The 23,434-nt window shown below is 41.5% G+C and overlaps 1 protein-coding gene and 1 long non-coding RNA gene across 5 annotated transcripts in view; one reads left to right on the top strand and one right to left on the bottom strand.

Moving 5' to 3' along the window:
• Window positions 1-8,566: 8,566 nt before the first annotated feature.
• Window positions 8,567-12,243, bottom strand: LOC118678971. Of its 2 annotated transcripts, XR_004975070.1 has the most exons (4): window positions 11,659-12,243; window positions 11,514-11,539; window positions 11,071-11,127; window positions 8,567-9,428 (listed from the first exon to the last, which is right to left on the bottom strand). It is a non-coding gene; the product is annotated as an uncharacterized LOC118678971 (long non-coding RNA). The 2 variants fall into 2 exon arrangements; XR_004975069.1 differs by having other exon boundaries at window positions 11,514-12,243.
• Window positions 12,244-12,412: 169 nt separating this feature from the next.
• The window catches only part of BRINP3 (BMP/retinoic acid inducible neural specific 3), a 161,580-nt gene continuing 150,558 nt past the window's right edge, over window positions 12,413-23,434 (top strand). The window contains exon 1 of one of the 3 annotated variants that reach the window (XM_036355209.1): window positions 12,413-12,734. The gene's annotated coding sequence lies outside the window, so the exon portion shown is untranslated. Of the gene's footprint in view, window positions 12,735-14,155; window positions 14,288-15,481; window positions 15,668-23,434 lie in introns of those variants that run through there. The other 2 variants (XM_036355210.1, XM_036355211.1) reach the window with 2 other exon arrangements.

Raw genomic sequence — 23,434 nt, 5'->3', positions numbered from 1 at the left:
TTAACGAAAAATGACCAAGTTTTTGTGTCATTGTGCATCAGACAGAATGACGTGTACGAAGACCTAAAGTGAATGCAACGATGGAAACATAAAGTTACCTATTTTAAGGTCCTGAGTTTCTAATGGCAAAACCTTTATTCCACAACCATTCTTGTAGGAAGGAAACATTCATAAAATTGTGAAGGAATTTGGGGGAAGAGTCCATTAGGACTAGAGGTGGCCAAGCAGCCCTATTTCAGGATTTGAAAGGAAGAAAAGTGCCCTGGAGTTTCAAACTTGGCCGCAAATGCCATCTCAACCCACCCCACAGTTGGGTTTACCTTTGGCCATAGCTGACTCTGGTAAGAGAAAGAATCAGACTCCACAATTCCCTGGCAGAGAACAGAGGTGACGATGTGGCAACAGGAAGGCAGCACAGCAGACAGACATCCAACTCGACAGCAGCACAGGCACATGTATGAGGCTCTTCATAATAATGGAAAGCGAAAGGACAATGAGGCACAGACCTCCATTTGTGACTCAGCGACAATCACAAAGAATAGAGTCCCTGAGGCCTTAGGCCCTGTAGAAGTTCATGGCGATCTCTGATGGTTTTTGTAGCTATTACCTTTCCTGTGCACAGATGCTCTTGTGCCCAAAGGTCAGGTACTTGACATTTCACAGTTGCTCAGCCTGTTTCCCCAGGTTCTTTTTTTATTAAATGTTTTTACTGATTTCAAAGAGGAAGGAAGAGAGAGAGAGAGAGAGAGAGAGAGAGAGAGAGAGAGAGAGAGAGAGAGAGAAACATCAATGATGAGAGAGAATCATTAATCGGCTGCCTCCTGCACACCCCCTACTGGGGATTGAGCCCCCAACCCAGGCATGTGCCCTGAGCAGGAATCGAACTGTGACCTCCTGTTTCATAGATGGATGCTCGACCACTGAGCCACATCATCCAGGCCCCCGGTTCTTTCTTGTGTGCATTTCACGCTCCTCTCTGTCACACAGTCACAATTGTCATCGTTTCCCATCTGTCTGTTGTCTAAAACATAATCTGATGGTTTCATTTCACTCTCATAGAGAACTACTTACATTAATCTAAACTCACTTGTACTTCCTATTTCCCGTGATCTCCCTAATGTGTGCTATTTCCAAACATGTATTACTGTAAAATTTAAGCCCCTACCGGGCATATGAGCATTGCTATGACATTTGCAAGCATCCATTTATTTATTCTCCAACTTCTTAAGTTATCAAAATAACCCTGAGATAAAAAGTAGGGGAAATATAATTGGCTTATTTTCCCTTATTTGTCCCAGAGGAATGAAAAGTGAACCGCTTAGAAGCAGCATGTGAGCCGGCTTGTCATATCGCTCATGATGTGTGTGTGTGTGTGTGTATGTGTGTGTGTGTGTGTGTGTGAGTGTGTGTGTGTGTTCATGCTCCTTCAAACCCTTATTATTTCTGCAGATTTCAAACCACGAGTGACCAAATTACCAGGTCGGTTTCATTGAACGCTCCTGAGGCACAGGGTCTTGCAGATGATCAAAGGGGAATGGGAAGTCAGAAAACCCACCAAACTTACACAGACCAGTCCAACCCATTAGAAGTCATGTTCTGAGCTCTGGTCTGGGCTGGTTCCTGCACCTGCTCCTTTTGTTCAAGCACTTGCTGTATTTCAGGGAGCAGAGGGAACAGGCGCTGTTGGGGTTCCTGTCCTTTTTTATAATTTACTAGAGGCCCTATGCACAAAATTCGTGCAAGAGTAGGCCTTCCTTCCCCCGGCTGCCGGCACCAGCTTCCCTCTGGCACCCGGGACCCGGGCTTCCCTCGCAGCCCTGGCTTCATCCTGAAAGTCATCAGGTCTAGTTACTATATTTTATGCTTTTATTATTAGAGATTTTTTAATACCACAAAAGATCCCTACAATTCTGTATTTAAATGACCTGAAGAAAATACTGAGAAGCCATGAGATTCTCTCATGTTTGGAGAAGGTAGATTTCCAGAAAAGCTTCATCATCTAACATATCCACACACTCTCCCCATAGTCATCACCCCAGGGTGTTTGTTCCTCCAAATAATGGCAAGAATCTGTCATATTTCAGAAGCATAGATGCCAAGAATAGAAGCCAGTTTCTGTACTCGGACTGTAAACGAAGGCCCTGGGGAAAAGGGATGCATGGGGTGGAGTGTATGAATTCTAACAACTCCCTCTCAGCACATGTCAAAAAGTGAGCAGCTGCCCGGCCAGTGTGGCTCAGTGGTTGAGCATTGACCTATGAACCAGGCAGTTAAGGTTCAATTCCCATTCAGGGCACATGCCTGGGTTTTGAGCTCCATCCCCACTAGGGGGCATGCAGGAGGCAGCTGATCAACAATTCTCTCTCAGCATCGATATTTCTATTTCTCTCTCCCTCTCCCTTCTTCTCTGAAATCAATAAAAATATATTTTTTAAAAATCTTGAAGCCCTACTCTGTTCTCAGGGAAATCAGGGCTTTTGCGTTCCTGCACTTTGAGAATGCTCGCTCTTCCTCCAACCCTTCCTCCAGCCCTCTACTGCTCAATGCCCACTGCCTGTGTCTTCCTTTCCAGTTCTTAGCCCCACTCCAAAGCACCTCTCCAGTTTGCTCCTGTGTGTGTTTCCGGCCACTAAAGCCCTCACCCTGATCAGGAAAGCCTGACCCCACCCTCCCCAGACCTAGCTACTTGGAGACTCCTGCTACCTCATTAGGACCTGAAAATTATGTCTGGTCCTGATCTCATTGTGGTGTGGGAGAATTCCTTAGATAATTTGTTCTATCTTTTTTTAAAATATATTTTTATTTATTTCAGAGAGGAAGGGGGAGGGAGAGAGAGAAATGGAAACATCAATGATGAGAGAGAATTACGTCCTCCTGCACATATCCTATTGAGGATCAAGCCTGCAACCCAGGCATGTGTCCTGACCGGGAATCGAACTGTGACCTCCTGGTTCTTAGGTAGATGCTCACCCACTAAGCCACACGGCCGGGTGATCTGTTCTACCTTTATCCTCCAAATAATTTTCACAGTCAACCACGCATAAGCCTCACAAAGATCCGTTGTAGCCATTAATTATTATTTCATAGATTGTTTATCCCTCAGCACTGGACACAGAGAGTTGAGTGTTGAGGACTAGGTCACACAGCTGGTATATGCGACGACTGGTTTTCAAACCTGAGTCTTCTGGCCCCTACACTCTGTCCTCAGCTTCGTAACGGCTGTGGTTCCCAAGTAATTGTCACACATTACGTTCTTCCCATTTAATTTTTAGAAATAAGCTCTCCTGCAGAAGTCAGTAAGCTCAGTGCCATAGGATTGCTGATTGAATGGATAAGGGAAGTTAGCAAACAGAACAGAGGAAATTTCAATATCACCCCATTTCATTCTCTAATGGCTTTGCAACCCTCATGAATCCAAATATCTCGGGGCCTTTACTTAATTGATTGGCTAAACATTATATTCATTGTAACGTTTGATATAAATTGTGTAGGCAAACCCCAAGAAATTGGGTGAATAAAACTGCACTGCTAATGTTGTCTTAGATACTTTGAAAAGCCAGCTTGCAAAGAGGACGGTGCATTTATAAATGTAGTATATGTTTTATTAAGGCAGGAAATAGAAATGATCTTATTATGGAATTATTTCTGGTCCAGCATGCTTTGCATATCCCCATAGGCACTATTTTTTACACTCATCCTAAGTCTATAAATGCACCGCCTTGTCGTATATGGGATCCATGCCCTGATTACATTAAATTTGTCCATCACTACCATGGATTTATTTTAAAAGTCTTTCCAGTTGAAGGAAAGCCTAGTCTTTTTCCTTTTAAAATATAAAAACTATCCTGCAATAGAAACAAACGTCTATCTTAAGAACAAAACTCCTGAGTGCTGGGCACGGAACATTTCTGAAGAAGCACAGCATGGTTGAATGGCGCATTCTTTCTCCATATAACGCTCCCTGCGCCTCTATCTAGTAGTGATAGGACTGTGAGTGCAGGAGACACAGCAGAGAGAGACGAGCCCCACGGTGCTTCCACCAAACCTCACCGTTAATTACATACTCTGTGTAGCATAGTAGGAATCTTCGGGAGTGTCTTTGCTACACAGGCGAATGGGATGATTGGCGAGATGGAATGCAAGATGAGAAATCACTGCTACCCCGTGAAGTCGGGTGATATGAACATTGTGATAGACTGTGTTCAAGGCGGTGGTTAGATTGAGCAGAATCAAGACGGGCAGACAACTCAGGAGTTGGCAATCAGCAAGTCCCACTGTGTTACATGCACAAGCATCAGGGTATATTTTATGACACATACAGCAAAAAAAATAAAAAATAAAAAATAAAAAAAAAATTGAGAGGCACTGTGGGGAGGAAAGAAAAAATATTTTTGAAGTCAATATTTCAAATATGCCTCAGAAATCCTAAGGTTTTTGAGTTTATTGACTTCTCCAATAAAGCTGATTTAAAAAAAAATTAAATTGGAATTAAGCTACCTATAGCTTTAAGAGACAAATAGAAAATATATGGATGCCAATAACAGGAAGAATTTTATGATTATAACCAGAAATATAAAGGTCAGTCTCCTCAGATAACTTGATATGAGGTATAGAAATAAATCTGAAGCTTCAACTAAGTTTTTGAATAATAACATTACAACCAGATTTTAAAAGGATAGTTAATGATGATTTTAAAGAGTGGCAAGAAAGTAGAGTAAAAGCCTTAATAAATCACAAGTATATTCTGATTCTAAATCGTTTTATAGGAACATTTCCAGATGTGGAATCCTATGGTTTGCAATAACAGAAAATTATTTTTTAGTCTATGAAATCTCTATGGAAACCTTTCTTGTTTAAACAAGCATTTCACAAATGTGTGGATCAAATAAACTTTAAGTGTTATTTTGCATTTATGTGAAATACACATAATTTATATTAGAATCATTTAACATCCTGCAGCAATATTAATGGGAATTCCATATTTGTCTGACAGGCAAATTTTGCTGTTCCTTATCATTGGAATAATTCTTAATAAATTTTTAGACATATTTATATGAACTTTGTCTTCTACCACTTCCCAGAGAACAGCATCTCCAAGTCATTCATTCATTCATTCATTCACTCAAATTTTCTTCCAAACTCGATCAGGTACAATTGCGAATTTTAAGTTTTATGGTGTTTTCTACTTGTACTTTAATGGGAATGGAGTATTATGCATTAAAAGGTTTAGAGTTAATGTATTTAAGTATTATAACCCTAGTTATGATACTCAGGAGTAAAATGTATGTAATATGTTATTGAAAATATGTATATGATATATAAATATCTACAACTAGTGTAAGAATTTTCTTTTGAAAGTTCAGAGCATTAATAAAATCAAGATCTTTATTTCCAAAAACTCAAAATCCGGAGGAAAATGCACGTATTTCTTTAGACAAATGGTAATGTGATCTTCATATCCCCAGGGCAGTTGTGAAGATACATAATTTATATATTCAAAATGTCTGATTCTGAAGACAACAAATAAGGGCAAAGTCTCTTTGGGGAGAAAAAAGAGGTTGGTGCAGAATTTAAACTGCATTCAGATCTTTCATTCAAGGGTATATTAGTAGAACAATAGGAAAGGACTTACAGGAAAATACTAGGATGATAAGAGGAAGCCTGAAAGGAAATGCTACTACATCAAGTCCATGAACATCATAAATAATATTGAAAATACTTAATATTACTATAGCCTGCCTAGTGTTGCTCAGTGGTTGAGTGTCAACCAGGAGGTCAAGGTTCGATTCCCTGTGAGGGCACATGTCTGGGTTGGGGGCTTGATCCCCAGTAGGGGGCCCACAGGAAGCAGCCAATGATTCTCTTGTTCCTGCAACCTGGGATTGTGCCCTTGACTGGAATCGAACCCTGGACCCTTCAGTCTGCAGGCCGATGCTCTATCCACTGAGCCAAACCAGCTAGGGCTCATCATGAATGTTTCTATCCCTCTCTCCCTCTCCTTTCCTCTCTGAAAGCAATACAAATATATTTTTTAATAATTTGAAGAACAAAACAAAGTTTACTACAGTAATTAGTAATTATTTCAGTGTAAAGGTTAGTGTTTACTTGAGCAGAACTGATCTCCGGGAAGCTGTTGTCCCAGAAGAGAGGCTGGCTCAGGCAGAGCCCCAGAGAAAATGGTCACAGTCTATTGCCTATGCAATCACTTCTGGTCCAGAGCGAGACCTAGACCTGGGCCCTGATGCAGGGTAAAGAGGCTTGTGCTTTTCCATCCACACATACTGGACTGGCAGGATAGGACAGGAGCCAAAACCCTGCCTTGTTACACTGCTGTTGTGTCTTGATCCTGATCCTACTACGAGGGGGCGCCTATCACTCACACAACTTAGAGCAGTGGTTCTCAACCTTCCTAATGCCGCAACCCTTTAATACAGTTCCTCATGTTGTGACCCCCAACCATAAAATTATTTTCATTGCTACTTCATAACTGTAATTTTGCTACTGTTATGAATCATAATGTAAATATCTGATATGCAGGATGGTCTTAGGCGACCCCTGTGAAAGGGTCGTTCGACCACCAAAGGGGTCACGACCCACAGGTTGAGAACCGCTGACTTAGAGGCTCATGCGGCCTGAGGTTCAGCAGGACCTCTTCTGGGCTGTGACATCGTTTCTCATTAGGTTTCTGGGTGTGTGCAATCGTAGGTTAAGACACCGACTGATTATTCAGCTCTAGGTTTATTATTTTCTTTGTTGTCAGGTGCTAGAGGCTCACATGGTTATCTCATTTCCATACCTTATCTTAAGAAGTGCTTGGCCCATAGATGACAACCAATAAACTTGTTTCTCTTTCTAATAAAAGGTTGATTGGTGATGTGAATAGATAGAGTGCAGGATGGACTTAAAAAGACCTTTATATTTATCAGTGTACTTCCCTTGCCCTCGTACTGGGACATAGAGACTGGAACTTATTTTTATATTTTTACAACACTTAGAACCTTCCTTCTTATATGCAATACTATCAATAAATGATCGTTGAATAAATGCTCAATAAATATTTGTTGAATTGACTTTTAGGCCGGGTCTCCTTCCATAAAGATGAAATGAATTCATTTTATATAGTCTTTTAAAATGGCGTTTGCCCTCAAATTCATATTTTGTCCTCAGAGGCAAAGTCCATGATCAATGTCTACAATGTGTTCATTTCTTTAGAATGGGAAGTGCAAGAGATTTAGAGAGATGTAGAAACCAAGAGAATTGGCAATCAAGTAACTCAGTTTCTTGTCATTTTCATTAAAAGGGGCAAAAGACCTTGGATGTTCATGAGACAGTGAAATTAATGGTGCATCCTAATTAAGCGAATGTTCATCCTCTTTTCTTGATTGCAGTGCCCTACAAAATACAAGGAGAAAACGATCAATTGCTTCATCCCAGTCTCTCCATGAAAATAAACATCCCCCCTCCTTGTCAGTCTTTGTCTTGTGGTCTCATGCAGTCAGGGAGTTGGGGGTAAATAAGGTGAAAAACCACCACCATGTTTTCCCCACCATGGAGCTGATAGTCGGAGACATTGCTCTGAAATAGGTTGGGCTTCGAATTCGATTTGTATATGCATTTGAAGACATAATCAGTTGTACAAAAACGCATGCGGCCTTATCAAAGCTACTCAACCAAAGCTTCCAGAATGCTTCTCTTACCCCTGCCTTTTATGGGATCAAAGGGTGTAACGGGAACCCACCCAGACTTTCAATTTCCCATTTTGAATCTTCTACTTAGCCTGTGACTTTTGGGAAATGAATTAAGTTCTTTTAGGCTGTTATTTCATGTATGAAATGTTTATAACCAAATGGTGCACTTGGTATTAAGGAAATCCTTTTAAAGAAGCAGGCCTATAATAACCTCTTAAAAATTCTATGCATCTTTCTCCTTAATAATTAGAAATTTGTATTCATGAACAAATTGGGCTTTGAATAAATGTGGATTTTGTTTTCCATCCTTAGGACATAAAATGACCAATATAAATTCCCCATATGTGTTCTATCTTTTGCAGTATTTTAGATGCATGCAAAATTTTAATTTTATAAGAGCACATTATAGGATTTATAAACATCTTTAGATTGTATTCTTGTTTTTTTTTGTTTTTTTTTTTTTTTTTTACAATCGAGGTAGTTATGATAACTGCCAATGGATGGTAATGTTGATATTTGTCTTTTAGGCTTTCCATTAAAAAAATAGCTTGCCTGTCATACTCAATTATTGATGTATCTGAAAGAATGAGGAAGACTGATATAGCTTCAACCACTCCAGAAAATTGAACACTCCCAAATGGTTGAAGTTATACAGCTTTTCTCCTAATTATGGAAGCCATTTTTTAATGGAACGTGGATTTTTTTTTTTGCAGGTTTTCATCACTCTGCAGTGTCTTCATCTCTGCATTTATTTCATAATGTGTGTGGTTTCAGACATAAGTCAGAGTTTAATTAATCATCTTACTTTGAATGTTGATTCATTTAGAGATTTTAATGGATTACTACGTATGAAATACATTAGATGTTATGCTTACACTTAAAAGAACAAGGAACCAGGGTAATGCAAAGTGTGCTAAAATACCAACCGCAGATGTGCACTGAGGTAATCCAGAAGATCTGTTCCATGTAAAATTAAACTGTGTAATTTCTGAGAAAGTTCTAAGTACCAACCAAATTTATACCTACGGTAAGAGCCAGCCAGGGGATATAAAGCCCATGGCTCCTTTTTGAAGTCCATCAAATGGAACCATCTGATACTCACATACTTAAATCTATAATAATAAAAGGGTAATATGCTAATTAGACCACATGTCCTTGCGGACTTCCTTTCTTTTGGAAAAAGCCACAGCGAGCAGGGGCCATGGCAGAGGTCCCCAGTGGCAGCGGTGGCAGGCGGGGGCCAGGGTCAAGGTCCTTGCACGAATTTCATGCATCAGGCCTCTAGGTATCTAATAAATGTTCAGTATTATAAACTGTTTTAAATCTAAGAAACAATAGGACACAAAATTATTTTTTTACCCTGTATCTTATTTTTTCCTCTCCAAGTATTTTAAAGAACAGCAACCTCCCATTTATTTGATATAAAATTTTAATCTGATCATATGTTTTTGTAATCTACATCATCAAACAATTACATTTTTTGAATAGCAAATTAGGCAAAGAGGTTTAGGCAACACATTGAGGTCTTATATGAAAAGTATGTTCTCTATGTTACACTGTTTGGTTGTATTTGTAGTGGGTGTAATTTAGGATATTCATCCTTCTTATGCTGATCTCAGATCCTCTAGCTAGACACAGTCTCCATAAAACACAGACATATACAGAAATCATCCTTTTGGTAAAATGAGATGACGGAAGAAAAATTTTTGCATTGTGACACCATTAGGGCTGGAATATAGCCTAAGGAGAGAAAGAAAAAAAAAGTTATACAAAAATGTCCTTACTGAATGTCTCCCTCCCCAATTTTTTTCTTAATATACTTTTATTGATTTCAGAGAGGAAGGGAGAGGGAGAGAGAGATAGAAATATCAATGAGGAGAGAGAATCATTGATTGGCTGCCTCCTGCATGCCCCGCACTGGAGATTGAGCCCACAACCCAGGCCTGTGTCCTGACCAGGAACCCCAGGAATCAAACTGTGACCTCCTGGTTCATAGGTCTATGCTCAACTACTAAGACAAGCAGGCTTGGCTACCCCCTCCCCTCCAATGGTGATGATAATAATAATGATGGTAGATATTTGCATGCATGGTTACCTTGCTGTTGTAATATGCCATTTAGCTATCTCCTGGGATTTTATAATACTGATTTCTAGAACAATGATTATCTGAAATGAAGTCTATTCTAATCAATGGTATTTCAATATCTGATATTTAAGACCATCTTGTTTGCATTAGGTATATAAATTCACTGTTCCTATCCAAAATGGTCAGCTGGCGCTTGAAAACCAAGTTCATTCAATTTGCAAGATTTGTTCTTCTGTACTTGGTGCCTCATATGTAAGCACTAGCAAGAGCTGTTGGGCTCTTCCCACTGGCACACCAACCCAACTCTTCACATGACGGGTGTGCACAGGCTGGGGTGCTAAAGAGAGTCTTATGAATTATAGGCCTCATCACCACATGCAAGTCACTGTTTTGGAGGCTACAGATTTGTAGAAGAACTTGAATCAGGATGCACACACGCCCAGCAGGTGTGGCCCAGTGATTGAGCATTGACCTATGAACCAGGAGGTTACAGTTCCATTCCCAGTCAGGGCACATGCTGGGTTTGGGCTCTATTCCCCAGTAGGGGGCGTGCCAGCGGCAGCCAATCAATTATTCTCTCTCATCATTGATGTTTCTCTCTCCCTCTCCTTTCCTCTCTGAAATCAATAAAAATATATTTAAAAATAAATGAATAAATGAAAAAGAGGCACACATTAATAGGATGTTGCTATAGCTTAAACTTACTTGGATAAATATCCAAATAAGTTTAAGCTATAGCAACATCATATATATATCCAGAAGTGAATGTATGCACACACTTTGAAGTGTGAATAAAGGCAGTGTTTATTAAAATACATTTCATTTTCTAAAATTGACCTGTCAGCTGTTAAAGTGTGTGTATACATTTTTGGGGGACACTGTATAGATTCTCATTTCTGGAACTGCAAGAATATTAACATTTTAGAACATGGCCAAGGTTCACCAAAAGCACAGACATAGGCTACTACCAGACACGCTTTATTTTCAGAAAAGAATGAGAATTCCGTAAGAAATAAGGGAGACGTTTCACTATCCCTCTAGCGAGTAAGCAAGGACCCGCTGGACCTGTGTTTTGGTTTTGAATGTAGGAAAGGAAGGGCCTTAACACCCCCATGTCGCCTCTTGAAAGCCCCTGACTCCAATCCCCCCTTCCAAACGCCGGCTTTCCTGGGAAGGAGGAAAAGCAGCCCAGATCGCGATTTACCATCTCGGAGCAGATGAATGAATGAAGTGGGGGATGGGGCGGCGAGAGGCCACGCTGTTGCCTATTCAGCCGCAGAAAATAAGACGACTTACCAAGAACGCTTCCATCCCGGCCAAATGTCGATTCCCTCTATCATTCGCTGCCTCAGTCTGTGCGAGAAATCAATTTCCACTCAACCTTCCCCTCCTCTCGCGGGGTCCAGAGGAAGACAGAGCCGAGGGCAAAAGACTCCCGAGGTGCTCTTTATGCCCATCCTGGCTCCGAGGGTGAGCCCAGGGAGGGAGAGAGGGATGGTCCCCCAGGAGGGTCCGGGGTGGCCAGGGGGGCCCCTTTCACAGCCCAAACACAAATCCCCCCACCGGGAGGATCAGCACCCTCAGTCCCACAAGCAATGCCGTAAGGGACGTAGGTTTCAAAGAGGAAAGGAAAGGAAGGTCCCGAATAGAGAGGGAGAGGGAGAGAGACACTTGGGATTTGGGCTTGGAGAAGGGATGGGGCCATGGGGAGGGGAGGGGAGCAGGAATCAGGATCTCACCCGACCGAGCTGGCCAGCGAGCGTTCCTGCAGGCGGGGAGCGGGGATGCGAAAATGGCAAAAGAATGCGTCCTGCCGCCCAGCCATTCCCAGCGCGCTCTCCCCCGGTGACCGTGCGGGAATCAAAGGGGGCGCGGGAGGCTCACCTCGCCGCCTGCCACCTGCTCCCCGGGGGACGGGCCCCAGGACCTCCAAAGCTCTCGCTTCTCAATCAATCTGGTGCTGAGGTTTCAGATGCGAGTCAGTGGCTCTGAGTCTCGGGCTGCAGGGTTCGCTGTGAAATCAGGACCTCGGAGAGCTCCCGCCGCCGCTGCAGCCGCCAGTGCTGCAGCCCCTGCGCTTCTATCCACCAAGCGGGGGTCCCCTTCCCTGAGCCTTGGGCGCAGCGCCCCTGACTGCACTTGGCCTCAGCGGCATCTTCAGCCCTTCGACACTCCCCTCCCCCCAAATGCTGAGGATCTGGTCATGCTAAAGTGATCACAGTGGCTCATGTGGGGGGAACAGGGAGGAGGGTGAGAGTGGCCGTGCTGGGCTTCTATATATACTACGCTTCCCACAGTTGCTGGGTCTGGGAGGGTTCAGGGAAATCCTAGGGTAATGTGCTGGTGGAAGACGATTAATCGTAATCATGAGGCTCCCGACGCAGGTAAATCTTAGAGCCCTGAGAGAAGGGAGCTCAGAGCAGGATTTCAGAGGCAGTGCCCTCTCGCATTCTCATTGGATCCTTCCCAGCAGCCTCAGTCACTCTTGCTGCTCTCTCTACCCGGATGCCTACAGCCTCGCTCACTAGTTCTCTCTCTAGCTCCTTGTCTTCAGCACAGCTTTTGATTCCTCTTTCCTAGATTTCCCTGTATTCCAGCTCCTGTTCTCTGGGGTTGCAGGGCTTCTGTTTTTCTCCACTCTGCGGGGAGGTGGAGTCTGTGAATTTTCATTTTGGCTGCCTAAAGATCATCCCATTAGAAGCCCCTTTCCACCACCACCGCTCCCCCCCCCCAAACTACAAGGCACCTCCTCCACATTTTGCTCCCCTTCCTGGGGGTTCTTGGCTCTCCGGGTACCGGGTTTTGACTTGGTTACATGCCACCGGGAAGCGCTGATTATTTCAAAGTTCCACCAGCCTGCAGCTCGTCACCGTACCTTTCTTCTGGAGATCATGGAATGTCTGTGTGAATTCTGGAGATATTTGTTCTCCCTGTCATCGTGCTTCCGGCGATTTCCTCTGGTAAGTCCTCTTTACGCATTATTAGAGACCTACTGCTGCTGTTATTTTTAATAAGCCATGTTTGTGTAAAGAAGTGCCATCGTTAAACGCATTTTTGTGACTTTCAGAACTCAGAGATGTATGTGACCGTGTTCCCTTAACTGTGTTAGTTGCTGCTGTGCTAAGATACAGCCCATATAGCGAACCACCCCATCATCTTCTGCACTCTGTATTTATTTCGGCCCTCTCTCATTTATATTACAGGCTGTAGGAAACCTTAACCATCCCTCTCCACCTCCCATCAAGGCTCCTGGGCACACATTCTCATACCATTTGCAAGGTTACATTTTATGCGTATCTAAGAGTGAGCCTAAGAGAGACCTTCTGACAGTCACAAGATCTGGGAGAGATCACTGGTCCCCCGCCATCAGAAGGTTGTTCATGTCAGTATGTGTTCATTGCAGCCAGTTACCTGACTGGGGGCAGGGGGCGTGCAAAGTGTGTGTCTGTGGGGTTTGCAGGGCACTGAAGTCTCTGCATGGGAAGGAGCATGGGTTTTTAGTGCCTCATTGGTGTGTTCCTCACAACACCCCACATCACACATGGGTACGTTATTCCGGGCACTGTCTTCCCATCCGGCCGTCCTACTGGGGAGCACCTTTCCTATTCTGTGAATGCAGCCAGGGGATGCTTCATTGGACCCGGAGTGCTCATTTCAGAGGGAGAGCGCTGTGCAAAGAGCGCGTTGATGATCTTGGTTCTAAGACATTGAAAATCAGGGACAGACTTTACGTGAAAAATGTCATTGCCTCCCTCCACACTTGTTCCACCCCCAGGCTCATTTTTAAAACAAGTATGTTCATATGTCAACGCGTGTTTTTCTTTTCTTTTGTGGGCTTAGCTGACAGTTCTGACTATCATTAAATACCACCCCTGCATGCATCAGTACTTGCTAATGAACACTGAGGTTTAGGGGCTTTTTCTGACCACCCCCCCAACCCCCCCCCCCCCCATAAGAACAAGTTTCTACGACATTTCTCTTCATTGGGGTGGATGGAGCTGAGAGCCTATTATTCAAGATTTTTTTCCCTTCTTCCTTTTCTTCCTTTTCCTATTAAAAAAAATTCTCAGAAAGAATATTCTCCTCTCACCAGTGGCTGAGGCGACGACCCAAGTCATGCTTTTTGAATGCGAAAGCCCTTTCAGCCCCCACACCTAAGTGCTCCAGCTGCAGCCCAGCCCATCCCCCAGGCTCTGGCTCCAAGGGCTTCCCCTCTGGGTTCCCCCAGCGAGCCGGGCTGGGACTGATCCGCACCCCGAGGCGCCCCCACCCGCCCCTAGTTTCCACCTTAGTCTCTCTCCCTGTCTGGTTGCCCCGCCTGACAAGTGCCAGGAGCGTCTGTGACTTCAGTTGGAGAAACCAGGGTTGAGCCTAATTCACTACATCCAGCCTCCTCCTCGGAGCTCTGCTGTGATGCGCAGGGGTGGAGGGAGGGAGCCCCAACTTTCAGCGCAGCCAGACCTTCTCTTCTCCAGCTGGTCTCCCCCGGAAAGACTCAGGCGTCCGGGTTTAGGTGAGTGCGCTTGGCCAGATTGTAACCTGACTCTCAGGCTTGGGGAGGGGGGATGCGCACCGCAGAAGCTCCCAGCAGCCTAAGATGCTTGCTTTATTTAACCAGACTAGCAACAGGCGACCCTGCCCGCGGGCTCTCCGCAGCTCCCGGAGTCGCCGGAGCCACCTGGGCGCGGGGAGTGCGGGGACCAGGTGCCCGGGTGACCGGCTGGCCCTGGGCTCCGTGCGGGGTGTGGGAGGGACCCGCGCCGGGAGGGACTGTGCGGGGCACAGTCTGTGCCCTCAGCCCTGCAGCGATCGGCGGCCGCCCGCTGTGGGCATCGGCAGCCCCGGAGCCAGGGGCGCGCCAGCAGGGGGGTTGGGGTCAACCTGGCTGAATGCTCCCTTCCCAGCCTCCCTCCGGCCACACCGGAGCCAAATCCTCTTTGCTGGGCCGGAGGGCAGGCTTGGGGGCTGGAGCATCTCTTAACAACGCCTTCTGTGACCGTGTTAATTAATGAGTTAATTGTTAATGAGCTGCCCTAAGACTAATCCGTGAGGGCGCTCAGCCTCTGCCTGCCTGGTGGAACCCCAGTCGCCACCTGCCTCCCACGGGATCAGCTGGGTTTTGGGGGGACTAAGAGACTTCTCAGGCTCCGGCTTCAAGTGTTGATGACCCCCTCCCCCTCCTCCCCCCTCCCCTTCTCTAACAGGCAGGGACCTGCTGGGCGGTGGGATGGGGGAGTTGATTTCAACTTGCAGCTGGAGCTTGGGCTGTGAGGTTGAAGTTCAAGGCCAGGAGTGAGGGGTGGGAGGCATTGCATGCTGCCCGCTTTCCGGTTGGGCTTTTATGTGTATGTTTCCCCTCTTTTTTTTGGGGGGGGGCGTGGGAGGCGGGGGCAGCTGGGACTGGCGCCCTCTCAGTGTCCAGCCCAGAGGGGGTGGCGCTCTCTGGCCACTGGGCATCTCCAGTTCGGCATCCAAGCGGTGGCTCAGAGTTTCCAGCTCCGATGGCTGGCCTCCTGGTCGCCCAGAGTTGAAGCAGAGACCATTTTACTTTGCACCAACCAGGTCGAGAACACGGGGAGCCTTGTAGAGCAGGGACCACCTCCTAGCGGGAACCCTGCTGGGAAAAGCTGGGGGCTCTGCCTCCGGAGATGAGGTGCCTGGTTCCAGCCCTGTGAGCCGCCCACCGGAGGTTAGGGAAGAGGAGGTGGCCAGGGTTGCAAAGAGCCCTCCTAGTGCTTGTACATATTCTAGCCACTCCAGTGTCTGTAAGCCAAGAGGACAGCGCCAGGGTGTAGCACAGTCACAGCTGGGAAGGAAGGCGGATGAGCCAGGGCTGGGGGACTTGTTCCTTGGTGTGGCTTATAGATGTGTCTGTCCTCATGCAGTGAAGCAGGTAAGGACCCCTTGCCTACATTTTTCTTGACAACCACAGAACCTGTGTCTGACCCATCCGGTGATCATTTTTTTTCTCTGCTTTGAGCGATGGAATACAGTCTGTGCATTTTCAGATGGTTCTGCAATGATGCATAACTTGGTGGTCGTATTCACATCCAGGAACTGTCTGAACTCCATGTACATGTTTCACGTGCATGCAGTCATTTAAATGTTCAACACAGCATACATTGAGATATTTAAGCATGTTATGAAAATCGTAAACTGGGCCAAGGTGAGAGGAGAAAAAATGGGGAGGGGGTGGTGGTAGAGAGTTAGAGGGAGGGATGCCTAACCCCAATGAAGAATTGCAGGATGAAAGAACCGGAAGTGCCTGAAAACAGTGCTTGTTGTTAAGGTCACAGACCTTAATACATAAAGGATGCTTGGAGAACTATCAAGGGCCTCTGGAACTAGTAGTTTAATTCTGACTACTTCATGGGAGTGAATATGTTATGTTATTATTTTTTTAATTTAAAAAATTCTGGAAGTGGGGTTGGTTGGGTTGTCAAATAGGATGAGAAGAGTTTGTTTGCCCTGTGGCAATGTTATATCTGACCCCAGTGTAAACATCTTTGGGCTCAGGAATCCATTTGGAAACTGAAAAGTGAAATCTGAACAAATTTTTAAAATAATGCCAAATCTCCCATAAATAAAGCTTTTTTTAAATTCCAGGTTTTGTAGGTGTATCATTTCAGCAGCCAATTGATATCATATCCAAAAAGAAAGTCAATTAAAATGACCAAACAAATTTTGAATGTTTTAGTAAGTTTTGCTATTATTATGGATATTGTTTTGTTACATTGTGCTTACACATTGAAGGATTCTGGAGTCCCCACACTCTGAAGCCAAAAATATTAATAAGACATAATCCTAGAATTATTCCTTTTACCTATAATACTTTCTATTCTTGAAGAAATTGTATTCTTTAAGAGTTTCTCTGGGAATATGTTTAGTGCTTACATTTATTGACATAGGTGCTTGATCAATAAATTTTCTGCTTATAAGGCTCACCGATAACATCTTGAGGAAATATGAAAGATAATTGCAACTTTGGGTCATAAAATTGCAAAGTTTTAGTGCTTTTTGTTTGTTAGTTTGACCCAAGAGGTAGTTTCTTCTTCCCTGGAGAAAGCAATTTATCAATGAAATCCAATTCCTCAATTCCTTTGCATTTAGCCTCTGGAATTGTATTATAGTGAGTGTGTGTGTATGTGTGTGTGTGTCTATGTTTGTGTATCTCCATTTTTGGGTGGGTGGAGAAGGGACTTATTTTAAACCTACATCGCTTTAATCATGCTTTCCAAATGAAATGGACAAGATATTATATTCGATTGATTTCATTTACCACTTAATCAGATAACATGTGACTCCTTCTCATGAGATATTTTCTTTTAATAAACTCAACTCTATAATGGCAATGTACATTTTTATAAAATACAGGATATCTTGATTTCTTTATGCAAAATTATTGGTATATTACAGTTAAGTAACTGAAACCTAAGTTGGAAGAAACCATTGGAACTCTTATGTAAGCGTGTGTGTGTAAGCACGTGTGTATGTATTATGTACACACAAGCAAATTAGCCTTACCCCTAGGCGTGTATGTTCTGTGAATAAAAATGGAATCTCTTTTCAGAAGATTGCCCTGTATGTTTCTCTCTGCAAGTGCAAAGAACTCAACTGGTAGGACTTCAAAATTTTGATGGTCCAGCTTCCTATATTTCCTGTTATTTTTTTTTCATATTATCTCTAGAATGATCAGTTACTGACCAGAATAAGTGTCTAAAATTTTAGTAATTTAGAAAATTGGATATTGGTATTAAAAGTTCAGACACAAACATAAATGTAATACCAATCTGTGCAAGTTTAGCACAAATTTATCTTTTATTTAAAAACGTCTCCAAAGTATTTGGATATGATGATGACTTATGATTACTGAGGTACTCTTTGAAGATTGTTAACATTTTTCTCTTTGCTTCCTACTAGTGGGTTATTATGAGAAGTAGAGTGAGATGGACCTGGGATCCCTCCCCCAAGTTCATTTCTAGTTCTATCTCATTAATGTGCTCCTATTGAGGGTTCTTGGCCACTTTTCATTTACTGTCCTCATTTCCCACCTGGGGGGAAAACAAAATCTACTCTATAAATATTCTTGTAGATAAAAATGACATGAGATGAGGATGCTTTAAAAAGGCAATCATTATGAAAACAAAACATACTCTGAAAAAGTTATCATTTTCGTTTGATTTATTTTTGTCTTTTTGGGTAAAATTCTCTTTCTACGCAAGAGATAATGTTGACTCAACTTTTTTAAAATTAAATATTAGTAATCCAATATTTTTTATCTGTGATATCCTGGTATCTAATGAGTTTAAATAATATCTCTTTTGTTTGGATATTGCGTAGCTGAAGACTAATACGCTCCTCAAGGCACATTAGTTCTTATTTACATTATATTTACCTTGTCTTGAATGGATTTCTGGGAGAAGAGTTACTCTTACAGAGATCGTTGCTCTGGCTTGACTTCTCAGTGTCATTGAGTAAAAGGGAAGTCTGGTTTCTTAGCAAATTTATATTATTAACCCGATGATCTCTACCAGTTCAATTGAAAACAAGATAAACATATTCTTATGTAACAACTTTCAAAATGGTTGAACTCAAAAAAAAGACCATGAATTCCAAACATCTTTTACAAAGTATATTCAGCTTCCCAGAGTTAATTAGGTGACATCTGGCATCATTGTTGTTTTAATTTAGCAACTACTTGGGTAATTTCATTGAGATATTTAGGAGTGTAATTTTGACCTACTTCCCCACACATTACTAGATGCTTTTATGATTATAGTGTTTATATTTCATAAGTTCCAAAGGAGAACAAAACCCCCAAGTAATTTGTGTATGAATATTATTGGTTGCTAATGGATGATCTTGATTCTTAAGAGAAAAGGGATAGTTTAATAGTGTGTATTCTCTTCTAGAGTCTAGAAATGATTCCTGAAGATGAAATTTCATCATGAACACTAATGGCCTTTCTACTGAAAAAGCATCTGGAAGTTCTAGCCTAACTTTTTTTTTTTTTTCGTGCTGATATCAAATAACCACTCTAACCATTTATACTGGTCATCAAATATCCTCATCAATAACATTTTTGGGTTTTTATCACTATCATCTCAAGGCATATTTGATGAGTCATGAAGAATATTTATATCCAATTACTCATGTTCAGGCTTATCCGGTTACAATGTCTCCAAAGATAATTAGTTCATAAGCTATGAATCCATACTCCTATGGTTAATGTTTGAAATAATGTGTTTGTGCAAACAGCTCTGAGGTATTTCTCAATTTTGTATTCATGCTAACAAGTCATGAATAACTAGCTGATACTCTAATAATGGAAATAAACCCAGTGATGATTTTCTAACCTATTTCCCCCAAGATTGAAAGATATGACTAATATATTTTTAATGAACTGAGTGGATTATTACAATTTTATCATGAAATACTTTTGTTGATTTTTAAAACGTTTATTTTCAAGTAAGAAAGTATAAATTCAGATGTGGAAAAATGACATGCAATCTAATAAGTTAAGGAATCTTACAGATTCTCATTCTATAGTCATTGCTAAATTCATAATTTCTTTACATTTTTTATTTTTATTAAGTTTAGAGTTAACAATGCAATTTATCCTCAAAGTGACCTATTTTGGCTTATGATTAATTTTAAGAGTATTTGTTTTTTTATTCCTAAACCCTAATTTATTGAGATGTGGATGCCTTTAAAAGCACCCAAAGCATAACACATCTTCTTTAATAGCTAATAAAGCAGCTACCATCTTATAGGTCCAGAAAATTGAATCTATAAAATACAAATTTATTGATTAAATTAATAAATATGTTAATGTTACCTTCAAGTGCATTGTAGCTCTCTGCCCTATAAGAATTATTGTCTCACAATGGCGTGTTCCATTTCCATTCCATTATGGATTTACTGTGAAAGAAGGCGTGATAGATAGACTTATTCTTCTTGCTGTCTGTGACTATACGCCAGTCTCCTCAGGATTGAGCTGTTTTTTATGAACTTTTCTGGAGTCTTGCATTTTGTTAATTTTCAAAGCTATCTCCAGACAATTGCACTGTTAAAACACAATCTAGCCGTGGTAAGACTTGAGCTGAGTCAACATGCATTTGAGATGTTCAGTGTCAAATAGTGGCTAGCATGTAAACACACTGCTACTCTCTAGATTCATTCAACACCCACTCTCACAACCGAAAATTATTTCTTTAAAAAAAAATATGTCAAGTGAGTTTTTTTCTTTGCTTAATCCCTCTACCTTTTTCACCAGCCCCCCAACCCCCCTCTCCTATGACAACTGTCCGTCTGTTCTTTCTCTCTCTCTGAGTCTGTTTCTATTTTGTTAGTTTATTTTGTTCATGAGATCCCAGATATGAGTGAAGTCAGCACAATACAATCTACAGATGATGTATTATAGAATTATACACCTATATAATTTTATTAACCATTGTCACCCCAATAAATCCAGTGAGAAATAAAATAAAGTGTATCAAGTGATAACCACAAATATAGGCCAGTTTGGGGACAATGATTCTGTCAAATTAAAGAATAAATTGAAACTCTGAACCGTGGCTTCACTCAAGGATCATATTACACACATGTTTGCAGGATGCTTATAATGAATGGGTGCTTTACAGTTCGTAATATCTTTGATATGCCTGTTTTTTAAGATTCAAGTTTTTGGTACTGCTGTCAGATATGCAATTTAGTACTGTGAGCAGAAGCCCCTTCTGTTGTAGGTAAAGTAAATATAGAAGAAAAGGTAATCCGTCAGGGAGTTCCTGGGGTTCACGACATATTTAAGTGGCTTTCATGTCTTTAGTGAGGCCATTTTCTGATGGTTTGAAACATCAGCCCTGTAAATCTGTGGATAGAGATGGTGGAAATGTCCTTTTCAGGAGTGAATACCTCTTAAAAAATACTAAACACAATATAAACTTTTAGAAGACAATTGCTAAAGGTTGAATAAATCATGTTCTAAAGTTGTAAAAAATGTGTTTTAAGGTAATTAACCCATATATTTCTCAACCTTTTCTTTTATAACACCAACCATATTAACATATAGACGAAGTCTACCTTACTTAAAACATTGATATTGAATGCTTCTACCTCAGTTTACAGTAATAGACTTTCTGATTATTCCTTTAGACCTGTCACTAATATACAATGACAGAGTTACCGTATATTTTATAAATGTGATAAGTCATACTTTTTAAGATTACACATTGGAATAATATGGAAGAATATTAAGGTTTCCAAAAGAGAATAAAAAGAACTTGCCAGTTATCAATGAACTAAGCAACAAGTGGAAACTATATTTTTTTGTTCCCAGTGACTAATTTTACTCTGAATGAAGTTGTTAAAAAACAACAACAACAATTTGTGAATTTTAAATTCAGAATTTCCTTGAATAAGCAATTAAGGTGGAAGCTGAGTTTTCTGGATTTGTAAGATATACTCTTTTTTACTTATAGAAAGTTTCTACCTGTCTTTCACAATCGCCCCAACTCAGCACTTTCATTCTTCAAATGGGAACTAAGAGAATGGCATTCAGTTGACTCTGGGAATTGAAACTTAAAGTTAAGAGCAAAGAAAAAGAGGATTCTGAGCAATTTCTAAAGGGACAGTCTACATGCTTTTAAAAATTCATCTTAAGCCCAGCCAGTGTGGCACACTGGTTGAATGCTGACCTATGAATCAGGAGGTCAAGGTTCAATTCCTGGTCAGGGCACAGGCTCGGGTTGCAGGCTCCATCCCCAGTGTGGGGCGTGCAGGAGGCCGCCAATCAATGCTTCTCTTTCATCATTGATGTTTCTATCTCTTCCTCTCTGTTTCTCTCTGAAATCAATCAAAAATATTTTAAGAAAATTCATCTTAAAACATTTTTTTTAAACTAAGGTACTTGTTTTAAGCATCTTTCTCACCTTTGGGCTCATTTACAACCCACCTCTCCAGCACACACACATTTTTGCAATACATCACTCCTTATTTGAGTCCTTTTAGATCCAAGTCAGATTATTGACATTTTCAAGGTAGAGCTGTCTCTATACTTGGGCTAACACTAATTATGTTTGACTAGCAACAGAACTATGGGGAAATATAACTTGGAGCATCCAAGTTTCCTCTTAGAGTGAACTGTATTGAGTTTTCATTTGTGCCTTCCACCCATCCGTAAAATGCAGACATGCGAACACATCTCTCGTTTAACCAATTTGAAAGACAAAATGACAAATTGTGATCATACAGAGATTGGCCAACGTGAAAATGAAAGATCACTCAGGTCTCTTCTTTTTAAAACGCATCCTTGACAGCTGTTATTTAAGGAAATTATGTCTTATTTAGAGTAAGAATCAGCAGCTCCAATATAAACTGTGGTTATTAACTATTAAAATATTTGTTTTTCATCAATATTGAGTCAGTAGAATAAACAAAAGTTTAATCTATCTTTAATGATTCTTTAATCACAAAAATGATAAACATTTGACATCCTTTACTATCTTTTAGATACAGATTTTCAGATGTCTAAGCTGAAAGTGGAAATTTAATTGCTCAGGATTTGAAACTACACAATTAGTAACTATTGACTGAGAATTTATCTATTACCAAAGTTTGGTCTCCGATAAGTCCTATAATGCCGATTCTCATAATTATTGTTTAGAAGGTAATTTCTGACAAGTTCAGACAACATGATTTTTTAAAATTGTGTACGTGATATGCTGGGAATAGCTGATGTTAAATAGTCTCTATATGTCAGACATGGTAATGTCCCATTTATTCTTTCTTATAATATCCTTCAAAATCTGGCTGGTTCTTTTTATATAAAAACACTCTTCAAGAATGTACATTAGGTTTATCCTGTAGGTGTATTTTCCTTCTGAAATGTAGTTCTTGATCATTTAAGTTCTGTGTGACTTTTTGAGTTTTGAAGACTGCTTGGGTTATGCTAGAAGTTAAAGTAATATTGACAAGAGTGGCCCTTGAAAATATCAAATGTTTTCAGAATTGTGTGTTCGATAAAGAATGGGGAAGTCGGGTGCTTATTGTTAAAAAAAAAAAAAGTTTAGAGGAGCTGGAATATATTACCGACACCGGTCAATGCAAGACTAACTAACATGTGAAAACCTGGGCCCTTCCAGCATCTCTAGCAACTGGGAAAGATATTCTAGGCATCATTGCTACAGAGTCTCCCTCTAGTTAGAAGCACGCAATGTTCCGCCATCTTCCTTAGGAGGTGGTGCAGAGGCCTTGGAGAAGGGCAGGTGGAGACTTACCTCCTTGACCTTGGGTTGGCTTGCTTGTGGTGGATCACCTCCTTTTGTTGTTTTTAGTTCCTGTGGGTTAATATCTGCCTCGAGTCCTTTTGAATGTGGTAGCATGTAAATTATTAATAAAACTGTAGACTGGATGGGTTTCCATTCATGAATCTTCTAGAGTTTCTCAGTATGTTACGATCACCCTCTTTAACACCTCTGTTGGTTTGACCCAATTATGAAGGACTTGCTGGCAGGTATTATGTTTCAGTAACCCTGTGACCTGCTAATGGTTAACACACTCTTGTGTACACAGTCGCTAGGGAACATGCACTGAGTTGAAGTCCTTTTCTCTAAATGTTATGTGCTGTTTCATTTTATCTGCTTACCCCAGCAACAGATTA

The sequence above is a fragment of the Myotis myotis genome, unplaced genomic scaffold (genome assembly GCF_014108235.1).
Source record: "Myotis myotis isolate mMyoMyo1 unplaced genomic scaffold, mMyoMyo1.p scaffold_m19_p_21, whole genome shotgun sequence".
NCBI classification, from domain to species: Eukaryota; Metazoa; Chordata; class Mammalia; order Chiroptera; family Vespertilionidae; genus Myotis; species Myotis myotis.
The sequence above is the reverse complement of the archived record's forward strand: the minus strand, read 5'-3'. Positions and strand labels throughout refer to the sequence as shown.